Below are 13,600 nucleotides of genomic sequence, written 5' to 3'. Positions count from 1 at the left end.
CCCTGAAGCAAACGTCACACAACCCCACAATTTCACAGATTGGAAAATGAAAGAAAACGTCTATATCGCAAAACAAACTTGACAGAAGCTGACATTTGGACCTTACATGAAGATTTAAAGACTTCAGAATCTATATTTTACATACCAATGATTTACGATAAAAAAATGGCAATTTATCAATTTGTGTTAGCATGCTAAACCAAGCTGATTTTTAACATTATTTCACATAAAAAGAGACCACACATACTTGTTCAGTCGCAGCTGCTCCATTTATTTGTAATGACAGAAATGAAAAAAAAAAAAAAAAAAACTCCATTAGGGCTTTTAAATCCTAATGCATACACATATAACACAATAGAAAATATATTGATAAACCCTTGTACGTTTACGCCAAATTTCTTTCGTTTGTTTTCCATGATGGATGTAATCGGAGCAGGTTTGAGCACCGTCTACCATCTCACTATACTGTTATTCCATTCAATTAATGACATGCAGATGCAAAAGTCAGAAATCATCAAGAACACAGAGAAGAGACAGAACAAATATGATTTCATGCTTCTTCAAGTTCTTTATAGAACTTCAAGTTCTTCATGCTGTCGCTTGTTCTTGATTGCTCTTGGTAATGTAGACTTCATCACCAATAGTGAAAAGCCTGACTATGGAAGACTAGCAGCAATAAAGTTAACACTGTCCTGCATTCAACACACCAATTCTGCAAATAGAACAATGTGTGCAAATAAGCAAACATCTATTTTAAGTAAAGAGTTTATTATTGTGTAAATCGATGCCTTCATAATGAGAGTTTGTTTGCCAACGACCCAATAATTCTGCCATAATGTTGCACGCACCCAGTAGACTTAGAGATATTGGTGAAGTCAAGAAAGAAAGATTTCCTTTCCTTTTCCCCTCCTCTCTCTCTCTTTCCAGCTATAAAACAAACGCCCAATCAAAGGCAAACTCAGTTTCTATTATCTTTTCTCACCAACACCCCCAAAGCCCTCCTTCGCCAGTGCGCCCGTTACAGAAATGTTTCTTCCCATCAAAGCCTTTACTTATCACTTCACCGGTGACATTGAACTTCCTGTGCCCCGGCTGCCGAGACACATCTCTGAACCCTCACAATCACTCTTCATCCCCAGTAACAATTTAGTAATGAAGTATTGATTTCCAGATTCCCTTCTTAGGGTTGATATTAGATTTGGTTTGATAAACTGTGTCGGGGGCCCCTAATCTGCTCCGTCCCTTTCCCCGCTGTCTGTAAAACAAAGTGCCACTAGAGAGATAATGACCAGGGAACATCGATGAACTCATTTCATCAATTTGTAACACTTGACAATGAAAAAGGGCCACCGTTTTTCACACACCAATGTCAAAGTTTATTGCTCAGGGTAGGGTCTTATTGGAAGCCTGACATCTTGGCTCTAATTTATGGGCCCCTGTGTGCTGGTTACTTTGAAAGGAAATGTTTGGATACGGCTGGGATATTAGTGTTGCACCTGGTCTGGCTGGTTTTTACACGGCCACCGGGGATCTATGCATCACGTCTGCAAATACAACAACAACTTGCAGCCGCCAAAGCTATCTAGCCATTAGGAGGGGAAAGTAAGGGGGTCTATGACATGCATAAGTCATGAGATGCTGCGACGTCTAGGTCAGATGGACTCCTGAAGGGATGAAAATAATTCACAGACTACAGCGAGCAACAAAGGCCTCAGCTCTTTTCACAACCTGCAGAAGGTGGACTCAACTACAGAGTCCTGTGTTTACATTGGTAGTATAATTCAAGGTACTGCCATCGCATGATGAGTTAATGCAACCTAAACATTTCTAAAGCTCAGTGGTCCAGTCGACGTCTCTGATCACATTTTAATAAATCTTTTTTTGCTTTGCATTTGAACCTTTTTACATTTAAGATTGCAAAGTTGGATCTCTACAAATTACTTGCTAGATACATGCATTTTCTTCAACTAGACAAAGAGTATCCCTCTACATTCCAGCAAGTCTGCTGTGAGATAATGTTGTATCTTGCCCTGGCTGATGGACAGCTGAATCTCTTTAGCCTTTGTTCTTTATTTACAATAGTCAGACTACTTTGCACCCTGCCCCGATTTCACAGGAGAATGCATGCTATTCTCTGGGAAAACAACTGAGGTACAGCAAGAGGATATACACTAAGAAAAATACCAAGTCTCTCTGAGGCGGAAATAGATGATATCTTTCTCAAACACCAAAGAGTACCTCTCAAATCACCTATCTTCCTTTAGTCAGTAAAACAAACTAATTTATTCTCCTTTTCCTTAGTTTCATGCTAACTGTTGCTAGTGCTGCAAGGCATTACATGGCTGACAATTGAGAGTGAGTGTTTACTTTGTCTTCTTCAAACGTGTTTGTTAGAGGTCCATCCCTCGGAGCTCCAGAGGCCCTTTTACTGCAGCTCAGGCATCAATGGCTCTGCTCTCAGTAATCACATTGCCTCTCCCCCCACTAGAGATCTACGTGCATAGTGCTTATCAACTAGATTACCACCAGGTGAAGATGAATAACCCAATTTGCGGCTCCTCATTTCGGTGGGTGTAGTATTCAGTGTCAGCACGCATTAGTGGATAAAGTGTATTGCTTTGCCAGGTGGGTGTGGCTGGATCGCCTTTAAGATTGAGATGTACATGCACTTGGGGAGATGAGAAGTGTCCAGAATCACAGCTTGGAACATGAGTTTGATAGTTCCAGTTCAGCTCACTGCTTACCACAAAACATTTGCAAAGAATGAAAGCTTGCTGAACAGACCACCATTTGTTGGGGGGATGCCACATTTAACATAGAGGGATAGATGGTCATTAAGTTGCACTGTTGTGTTGTATAGCTTGGTGTTCATTGTTAACATCCAACCAAACATTGTAAATATGTCTAGAACAGTGGTTTCCAACCACATCCCACTCTCCTTAATCAAACACACCTGATTCAGGTCATCAGTTCATTAGAGACTCCAAGACCTGAAATGGGTCTGTCAGACAAATTAGACAAGCTTGGGGGGCAGGAATGTGGTAGGGAACCACTGGTCCAGGAAATATGGGCTGTGAAGATTAGACGTGACCTTGGACGGTACAATCTATTGAATGAACTATACATCGGTCCTTCACAGTTTCATTTTTCTATAAAATTAAATATACCATCTATTGTGATTAGAGGCAGTGACACACCAAGCTGGTCAGGTTTTTTCAAGTGTTTTAAAAGTCAGCTCTTGTAGGAAGCAGTTTGCCAGATTCCCGATGAAAACAAGCAAGTAAATCAAGACTGCACAGACAGAAGTCTGTTATAATGTCAAGTTATCTTTACCAAGCATTCCAATACACAAATATTTTCATAACAACATGATCTGCTTAACATGAAGAAAGTTATTAGATTATTTAAGGCTACTTAAAATTGAAGACTATATAAAGACTATTAATACCTGGTGATATAGAGAGTTAACTCCTTACAAACAGATGCAGAACACATATGCTAGTTTGCAGTCAGCCGTAGTCCTTGCAGTGTGTTTAAACACAGCTTTTCTGTCCAGATGTAGCCAAAATTAGGTGACAAAACCGTTGGCTTTTGTCGATGTTAGTTCTTTGAAGTTAGCTTGGTGTGTCCTGGCCTTAAATCCAGAACACATTTTGAAAGCTGCCATCCTCAAAGGGCTTCTTATCTAGCTTAACCGGCAAGAATTCCTTGCTCAGTTAGCATCACTTGAAATATCATACTAGTTAACTCTGCCAGATGCTACACAAGTTTTGCTGGTGAACAGCTTGGCAATATTGGTCCACTAGCTTGACCCAGACCTAACATGCACAAACCATCTTGGACCTGCACGGAAAGTCATGTTTGTTTAAACAAAGACTATTTCACTCCCATCCTGGATGGGCAATGGCCTGGAGCATTTACCTCCAACCCTAATCCAGTACATGTGAAGAAGCAAATTAAGGATTACTTGATTAGTCAGGAGTGTTGGAACTAAAAACTGCTGGATAATGGCCCTCAAGAACTGGAGTGTCATAGCCCTGGTCTTCTCAGCAGGGTAGGCGTTCATATCTACATAGCTTAGCGTATTCCATTTTTCACCATTTCTGTTGGTTAATGAATACCAGTGACACATAGAATCAGTCTGAGTTTTGATGGGTCCCAAAAGGTGTTTTTCCCCAGGCCTTGCACTTGAATACTAGTGCATGAAAGGGGTGACTACACTTCATATTACCACCGGTAATGCATCGCAGCATTATGGATGGCCCTACTGTCCACTGCCTCTCAGTGGAAGGGAGGTCAGCATCTCGCAAATGAGTGCCATGCTGCCCTCTAAGGTGATTACTTCTAAAGAATGACATGCTGAAGGGAAGACACAGGGGAAATATACGCCAGAGTCCAATCACCTCTTCTGCCTCCATACATTCTCTCATTGGGAAGGCTTGTATAAATACAGGAGGAATGGACACTTACCTCTCCTTATGAGTCACTTCATCTCTGGAAGAGGAGAGAAGGTTGAGTCATCAAAAATGCAGGAGGTTTTTGGTGGAGTATCCACATGTTATCTCTGATATTGTGATGAAGTCTTGAATATTTTTCAAACATGCTGCATTTTCTCTGAAAGATATTCCCCTTCGCAGTGGAAATGACCTGTGACACAAACACTGTAAAGACAGAGGAAATGGTTCATGTGGGAATCCTATAATTTTAACACATTTGTTTTTGATTATATTTTATTGCACAACTGTGGCTATCACACAACACACATCCAAGAAACTGCATATTCACTGTCACTGTTCTAAAAATGGTACCCTAGAGGTACAACAGCTTGTCACTGGCGCAGTACCTTGGAAAGGAAAACTTTGTACCTTACCTATCCCTAAAATGTCCTTTAGAGTAGTAATATGTCCCCATAAGGAACTACTATGAATCTTATAGGAGTAAATAAGGCACAAAGATACTCTTTCCCCAGTGACAAGCTGTTGTACCCCTAAAAGTACAATATTTGCACAGTTTTACAAAAGTGTTGGAGTTTTGTCCTTACCTGCCAACAGGACATTTTGCCAGGCGTTTGGCCTCCGCTCCCATGGTGTCATACTGGGTAGCTCCGCCCCTAGGTAATCCTCATTGTTCCAAGAGCATGTGCCACATAGCTATATAGGTATAGCTCCGCCCCTAGGGAATCCTCATTGGTCCAAGATCATGTGCCACATAGCTATATAGGTATATATTAAACACAAAATGTGTTCTGATTGATTGTATTTGAGTCAATTTGCACAGTATTTTTCTCTCATTGTGGCCAAATTACTGGTTAGGACAATTTTCTTTTTTTTTTCATGAAATATTAAATTAAATATTATATTTTCATGAAATGTTACATCTTCAATGAAGCCTTACCAGGCAGTTTTAATGTATTGCTAATTTTAATTATACACACACACACCTTGCTGTGTACTGCGTTTGGCTAAGTGAGTCATTTGCACTTACATCTTTTGGCTCTTTTGTTGGTTTTGATTGCTTCTGTTGTCCTCATTTGTAATTTGCTTTGGATAAAAAGCATCTGGATAATGACTAAATGTAAATGTAAATTAACCCGAAAACTCTTAATAAAAAGATAATTATGTTCTTAGACCTTTAACTCAAATCCTAGGCTGTTTTCATACCCAAACACTAAGAAATAGAGTGTCAGAGAAGGAGAGAAGAGAGTTCATAGTGTTTGGGCTACTGTGTGCACACACATACACTTGAAATATTAGGTTGTTAGCAAGCACCATTACGAAGTGAGAAAGGGAGGCGAACAGAGAGCCATTCTTTCACGAGGAGGTGCCATGTCCCAACCATCACACTCCCGGCTCATGAGGGCTCCAATGGCACCTGAGGGGGAATCTCATGGCTGTCATCCCAGAAAGCCTCCTGCACTGATGCAGGCCTGCCATCTGCTCTCCATATGAGATAAAAATGAAGAATCGTCTTCGAAAAGCCATCTTTCTCTCTTCTTCAACTCACCAACTGAAAAATCGTTATTGCTACGATATTCTGGAAACAAGAACAGGAAGCCACGTCATTAGTTTCTGGTTGACTAACGTAGTGGGTAATTACCTTAAATGCTAACGGAGTTGCTGGGACATTCCTGTTATGCAGTAGGCCTACACTTGGTGCTATCTTCGAGTTCATTCTAGTTTTTGACTATATTTTGAAATGCATTAATTATCATAAGTTTAGCAATTTTATCAAAAAGGATGTGACGTTTTTAGTTACATAAATGCAAAATACCACAATGAATCAAATCCATTTCTTATACTCAGTTGACTACTCTTTTGCTGTTGTTTTCCCTCCAAAACGATGATACTTCCTGGAGGATGATGTCATGAACAGGCTTTTGTTTTTTTTAAAGGGAAATAACACAAAAATACCATGAAAAAGTGTGGACATGAAAAACATTGTGATAAACATGAAACATGCTTTATTTCCAATTAAAACAATATATTTCTCAATAAACTCTCAGTTTTTCCATAAACATGATAAGTACAGCAACATCTATAATAATAGAATTATTTAAAATTAACCCTCATGTTTACTTAATTTAGATATTGTGAGTGACAAAAATGATTTCCATCTTTCAGAACTTTATAAATGAAAGTAAAATAAAAATGAAACCAAAAACACCCTGCACAGCAGGAATGACAATAATATATTTAAGCAGATTTATATTTTATGATGAATATGTCTGAAACATGCATGTTCCTCCTGTAAGTAACCTCTCCATGCCTTTTGTTTTATCACTCTGTGCAAATTATCTCAGCTCCCACAGAGCCTACGAGAAACAGCATTATTTTATGACACCAGGAGGAGAAAAATGGTAGAAATGGAGGAGAAAGAAAAGGGAGATTGGCAAAAAAAAAAAAGGTCCTTCAGGGAACATGGTGTAAATGAACTTCCAGGAATGACACAGGCGAGCAATCAGGCGTAGATAGAAAATATACGCTGCACATCATCGGATAGAGATGCCAGTGGAAATAGCTTCATTGAAGTGTCAGCCCTCATCCATCAATCAATCATCCGCAAGAAACAATAACGGCCGCGGCGATAGTGCGGCTTTTATGGGGCTTACTCATGGGTATCGGCAACAGCACTTAAGGGTGGCTCTGACACAGGAGGAAAAAGTGAGGTTAGGGGTATGCAGACGCATTTCACATGCAGGTAGAGCGCAGGAGGCAGAAAAAGAGAGAGAGAGGGGCGAGCGGGCGGGGGAATCACACTTAGTGGACATGCTTTTGCAAAGAGAAAAAGAAAGAAAGAGCAAAAAACTCCCCTTGCAAAAAGAAAAATAGCCCGCCGCCCCATGCTCCTGATCCGGAGTGTAGAAAGGTGGAAAACAAAGCTGTCTTCTTTCTATCATTCACCCACCATCTATCAATTCTGCAATGTGGTTTTGTGATTGTGATGTTTAGGCATTGTAATATTTATGGCTCGATGATAGAAGGGAAGACAGGCTCAGACAGGCCGACACTTGATATATATTTTCACGGGGTCATGACCTCGGTCCCGTATCTCCCTCAGTGGTCTGGTTTCGAATACGCTAATGCAACATCTGGGGAAGAGCGATTGCACTTTTTGTTTACAAGATGAAATTTCCCAATTTTTTTGGACAATGGTGACGTGTTAAGAGAGCATTTAAAGATAATATTTAAAGGAATAGCGTGCCAAAAATTTAAATGATATCAATATTTATTCAGCTTAGTTAAGGAAGCCCTTTTTCATTTTTAGTTTGTACCTAACAGTTGTGACCTTGGACCACAAAAGCAGCTCTGGGGTATATTTGTAGCAATAGCCAAAAAAAAACATTGCATGGGTCAAAACTATTGATTTTTCTTTTATGCCCAAAATCACTAGGAAACTGTCGAAAGATCATGTTCCATGAAAATATTTTGTACATTTCCTACCGTAAATATATCAAAACTTAATTTTTGATTAGTAATATGTATTGCTAAGAATTTACTTGGACAACTTTAAAGGTGATTTGCTCAATATTTAGATTTTTTTGCACCCTCAGATTCCAGATTTTCAGATAGTTGTATCTCGGTCAAATATCGTCCAATCCTAACAAACCATACACCATTCTGTTTTTGTTTTGTTTTTCTCACAGTTCTAATATTTAAAAAAATTAATTATGAATTAATTAATTAACATTTGCAATACATTTATTATTATTATTATTTATTTATTTCATTTTCTTATTGCATGGCACACATAATACAACTGAATTGTGAGATGTAAACTCATAAAATTAACTCATAAAACTCATAAATTGCATTAAAAAATAGTCAGAATTCTAATTTTTTTGTCTCATTTCAAATTATGACTTTATGACTCCATTCCTAGTGTCACATGATGCTTCAGAAATCATTCTAATATGCTGATTTGCTGCTCAAAAAAAAAAAAAAAAAAAAAACCTGTTTTGTACAGGTGTGTTGAATATGTATTTTGCCCCATTTTCACTGAACAATGACAACAATGTCATTTCTTAAAAACCCTCCTCCCATTAATGGGTTCAGCTATCAGAGAGCAAATGTGGGCTGATGGAACCAGCAAAATCTTTAAACGCTGCAACAGTCGCTTTTACTGTACGTACGTCTTTTGATTTCCCCGACCAGGTCTCTTGATGGCTTCTTAGCAACATGAAACATGACACATCATCCATTATTCTGAATGTGTGCCTTGCTATCTTACCCCGCTCCATATGGTCCTTCTTGTCTCCAGACACCCAAATCCCTTTCCTGAAGCCAGCGGCTGTTTTTTTCCACAAGTGCCATTATATCTCCCTTCTTTCTCAGAGGGATCTACGGATGATGATGAGCAATCACAGCGAACGCTGACTTTACATCTCTCCAAAAACACGAGTCAGATTCCTTCAGTGCTCTTCTGGCAGAGGTGCTAATTGATGCAAGTTGACAATCTGGAAGGGGCAATTGTTAGTGACGACATCATCGGCCATGAAGAGGTCACATGACTGATATAAAGATTCCATGTGCTGCTTTTGTCTGGAGTGAGGAGAGAGGTGTCTGAAATAAAGTGTTAGGTTTGGTTCAGTGTTAGGGAGTATATTAGGCAGAGCTGTTCAACTGAATTAATTAAATGAGTATCGAATTAATAACTCAATTGCAGTGTCACTATTTGTTTTGGGGTTTTGTATCTAGTACTGACTCTAAGATATTTTAAGTTCATCCTACACAATACTTTGAGTAACTGAATTATTGGAAATATAGAAACAAGAGTTAATATGAAGCTCCCAAATAGCATAGAAAAAAAAAGTATTACAATTCAAAATAACTGATTTCTATTTTAACATATTTTAAAATGTAATTTGTTCCTGTTGATCAAAGCTGAATTTTCAGCATTATTACTCCAGTCTTCAGTATCCTTCTGAAATCATTCTAATATACTGATTTGCTGAATTATTATCAATTATTATTGGTACTCAGATATTAAGAATGATTCTCATCACTGTCAGTGTTGCGGCTTAATAATTTTGTGGAAAAATGCATTCTTTGATAAATAAAGTTCAAAAGAACAGCTTTTTAAAAAAACAAATATTTTTGTAACATCATAAATGTCTGCACTGTCACTTTTGATTTTGAATAAAATTATTATAATTTTTAAAATATTTACTTTTTCAACTTTTGAATGGCAGTGTATGGCATTTCCACAAAAATAACAAGCATCACAAAACCTGAGCAGCAATTTATCATATAAGAATGATTTCTGAAGAATCATGTGACACTGAAGACTGGAGTATTGATGCTGAAAATTCAGCTGCGCATTACAGAAACACTGTTTTAAAATATATTCACATAGAAAACAATTATTTTAAATTGTAAATTATTATTTCACAATATTACTATTTTTGCTGCATGCATGATCAAATAAATGCAGCCTTGATAATGGATGCAACATTTGTCTTTTGCATGAAAGGACATTTTATATCTGAATTGTGCATTAAGCAATGAAACGTGAATATAAGCGTCACAGCAAAAAACATTGCAATCAAAACAACAAGAGTTAAGACAAAAGTGACAGTGTATGGACTGATGAAAATCCACAATATAGCTGCAATGATTAATTGATTAAAACGTTATTCTTAAAATATCAAAAATGAAGCAGACAGTCAAACATTTTCATGGTGAACAAATAATTTTCCTGACAGGGGGAAACGGCACTAATGAAATATGTATACCGTCGCCTTACACAACTTGTCTACAGGGAATATCGCCAGCTTTCTTTTGCCACAAAGGCTCTCACAAATACAATGACAAGCAAAAGTGTAACTGCATGTGGCCCCACGTTGCACATAACTCTAATTAACATCTTAGTGTTGTTCTCCTGCACATTACCTGCTGCACGCACAGGCGCGCTGCGTGCCAGATCCCTATGTCAGCAAAAGCAACACCTCCTGTGGTGAATAAAGCAGAGCCCGGTGGAAATAAACGTCTCTTCTGCAGGGTGTGACCCCGGGCACAAAGGGCCCACACCTTCACAGAAAACAAGGCAGGACGAAAACAGGAATTAACTATTGTGCTGTAACAGCAGGGGATGACGGCACGAGCTGTAATAGTTGCTCTGCATTGCATTAGAAAATGCTAGTTAAGTGAACATTTAAAGGTGCAGCCAGGTTTTTTTTTTTTTTTTTTTACAAATGTTTTGCACAAATAAACTGCAGTTGTTATTGTAGTAACAAATATGACTATGTGACTCATGCACTATTACAAAAAGCTTTGCACCTATACTTACCTCTCAATGGAACATAGTAGTACCTTAAAGATACATATTAGTGCTTTTAAAGAACACTAGTTTGAAAAGGTGCATATAGTACTACTACTATCAATTATTAGACACTTTTGATTGTGAAATAAATGAATCATCAGAATCAGAATCAGAAAGAGCTTGATTGTCATGTATTTTTACACATACAGGGAATTTGTTATAGTGACAGAAGCTTCCACATCACAAACAGAATGACAGTGACAAGACAAAAATAATTACAATAGAATAATTGAATTCAGAAATAGCTATATAAAACACATTTTTTAAGAAAAACAAAATAGGCAAGGCAAGGCAAGGCAAGGCAAGGCAAGTTTATTTATATAGCACATTTCATACACAATGGTAATTCAAAGTGCTTTACATCAAAGAAAGTAAAATAATCATGAAGAATAACAAAAAATAAAACAAGCAATTTTAAAACTTTTAAAATGTTTAAAACATTTACTTAAAATCAATTTAAAAACAGTTAGAAAATGATTTTATATATATATAAAAAATATTTTTTTTTTATGTATAGTGTCATGTACAAATGCAAGGAAATGTGAATAAGTATGGTGTGTTAAATAAATGTATGAATAATGTTGTGACAAACATGAATAGCACAGGACTGCAACTGAAAATGCAACTGCATAATGTTGCATCCATCAATAGGTGTGAGGAATAAATCCATTATAATGGATATCAGCATGCAAAAAATTCAACTCTTTTTTTTTTACAGTAAAGGGGAGTTTAATTTTACAAACCAAATATTGTTAGACTATGTTAAGAAAATACTATTCCAGTTTTTCTACTTCAAATGATCCATGTTTAATTCAACGTGATACATGTTTCTTTCTCCAAACAACCTCAGCACGGCTAAAGCAACACTGAAGGCCCTCACCACAGCCAGAGATTCACAAGAAGCCTGCGTGCTTTCCACCTTCCACAAGGCAGTAATGAGGCTTGATCCAGACGTGCACTGATCACCGCGGACCAGCAGCATCAAAAGAAAACAGCGAGCGGCTCTGAAGGGTTCAGGCAAAACAGGAAGCGTGTCGCTAGCTGAGGTTGTGCTTCCTTCCCCGCTGCCATCCAGATGCTCTCGCTGGCCTCGGTTTGAGGGCCGTGCATGTGAGGGTGATACTAAGCGAAATGCTCATTTTGCATTGGTGATTATCAAGGCCCATGGGCGATATGCACTAATGTGAGCTAATGCAATAGATTACACAGCAGCGCTGGCCCTGGGGAGCAGACAGCAAGCAGATGTGCTGTAGTCAGAAAGAGAAGGAGGGGGTGAACGACTCTGTTTAATGTGCTGGATACTGTCCTCTGTAATTTGCTGTTGACAGACTTGAGCACTGTGATGCACTCGGCCAGGTTCAACACGGACGAACAAAGCAGATGATCGATTATTAACGTACGGCCGTCCAATAAAAGTGTGTGGGCCTCAGATGAAAGATGCAGAGGATGATTATTCAAGGCATCTAACATCCGAAACGGTGAATGATTGTTATATCTGTGTAAGACCTAATGTGTCTTTGTGTGAAGAGTTCATTAAAGGAAGCAAAAGCACATGGTTTCACAGGAAGCTGTGCACATGTTGGTCCACATTGCCCTCTAGTGCGCTGCCAGTGAAGACACATTTTCTTCTTGCTACACAATTACTCCAAAACAAGTGTAAAGAACAATTTTTAAAGGCAAAATATATTTAAAGGCAAAATATTACATGCTCAGTGACAAATATCAACGCTGCATTTTTATAACAGAAAGATTTATTATCAGACTTATCATTACAGTAATGCATTATTATTAAAATTAATGTTTTTTGTGTGAATAGTGTAAAATGTAATTTATTCCTATGTTTAAAGCTGTATTTTCAGCATCATTACTTTAGTCTTCAGTGTCACATGATCTTCAGAAATCATTCTAATATACTGATTATCAATGCTGGAATCAGTTGTGCTGCTTAATTATTTATTTGTATTTTATTTGTATTTTATTTTTTGGAACGTGTGATGATTGTTTCAGGATGCTTATAGAAATCTTCTATAAAAAAAGTTTGAGGTCAGTACTTTTATTTTTTTTATGCATTTAGAAAGAAATTAATACTTCTATTCAGCAAGGATACATTAAATTGATTTTAAAAAGCATTTACAATGACGTTTTGTTAAAAACAGTTTTGGGGTAACAGTAAAGCACAAGTTACAGAATCAGATTAGGTTTTTTTTTTCCAAGTAATGCATTACTTTTTAATTTCTAAGAAAATATCTGAGTTACTTTTTGAATTAAGTATTGCTAGTTAGTTTGTTTTCCCATTTATTGACTGACAGCTCTCTGGCGCTCATGTTGAGAGAAATCAGGAGTAAATGCAGAGACTGTGTAAACATGACATCACTGCAGTTCTTGACTAAACATGAACATGCATTTACTAATCTCACATGCACAAAAACAAGATTCAGTATTCCTTTAAATGAAGAAAAACAGTGAAATAAAAAAATCGGAATATGATGCATATCTGAAATAATTAAATATGTATTGTATTTAATCCATGTTTTTAATCTCATTTTATTAACCAGATTCTTTGGTGATGACCATCGATGATCTAACTCAACCATATTAAGGAACAAAAATGACTTACGATTAACATAACATTTTTATTTTTATAACATTCAAAAAACAAGCAAGCCCAGGCCAGATGAGGAAAAGTATCACAAAAGTAACTTAATACATTATATAAAAAGTAATCAAATAATTTATTGAGTATAATTAGAAAAGTATAAATACAAGACTCTTATTGATTTAT

At 37.4% G+C, this 13,600-nt stretch overlaps 1 long non-coding RNA gene across 1 annotated transcript in view; it reads right to left on the bottom strand.

Annotated features, from left to right (window-relative positions):
• LOC127944957 (uncharacterized) overlaps positions 1 to 5,237 on the bottom strand; it is a 104,639-nt gene extending 99,402 nt beyond the window's left edge. The window contains exons 1-2 of the long non-coding RNA XR_008150484.1: positions 5,042 to 5,237; positions 4,471 to 4,661 (exon numbers count right to left, since the gene is read on the bottom strand). This is a non-coding gene — a long non-coding RNA (uncharacterized LOC127944957). The remainder of the gene's footprint in view (positions 1 to 4,470; positions 4,662 to 5,041) is intronic.
• Between the last annotated feature and the right edge of the window lie 8,363 nt (positions 5,238 to 13,600).

Source organism: Carassius gibelio, chromosome A23, assembly GCF_023724105.1.
Source record: "Carassius gibelio isolate Cgi1373 ecotype wild population from Czech Republic chromosome A23, carGib1.2-hapl.c, whole genome shotgun sequence".
NCBI lineage: Eukaryota > Metazoa > Chordata > Actinopteri > Cypriniformes > Cyprinidae > Carassius > Carassius gibelio.
The sequence above is the reverse complement of the archived record's forward strand: the minus strand, read 5'-3'. Positions and strand labels throughout refer to the sequence as shown.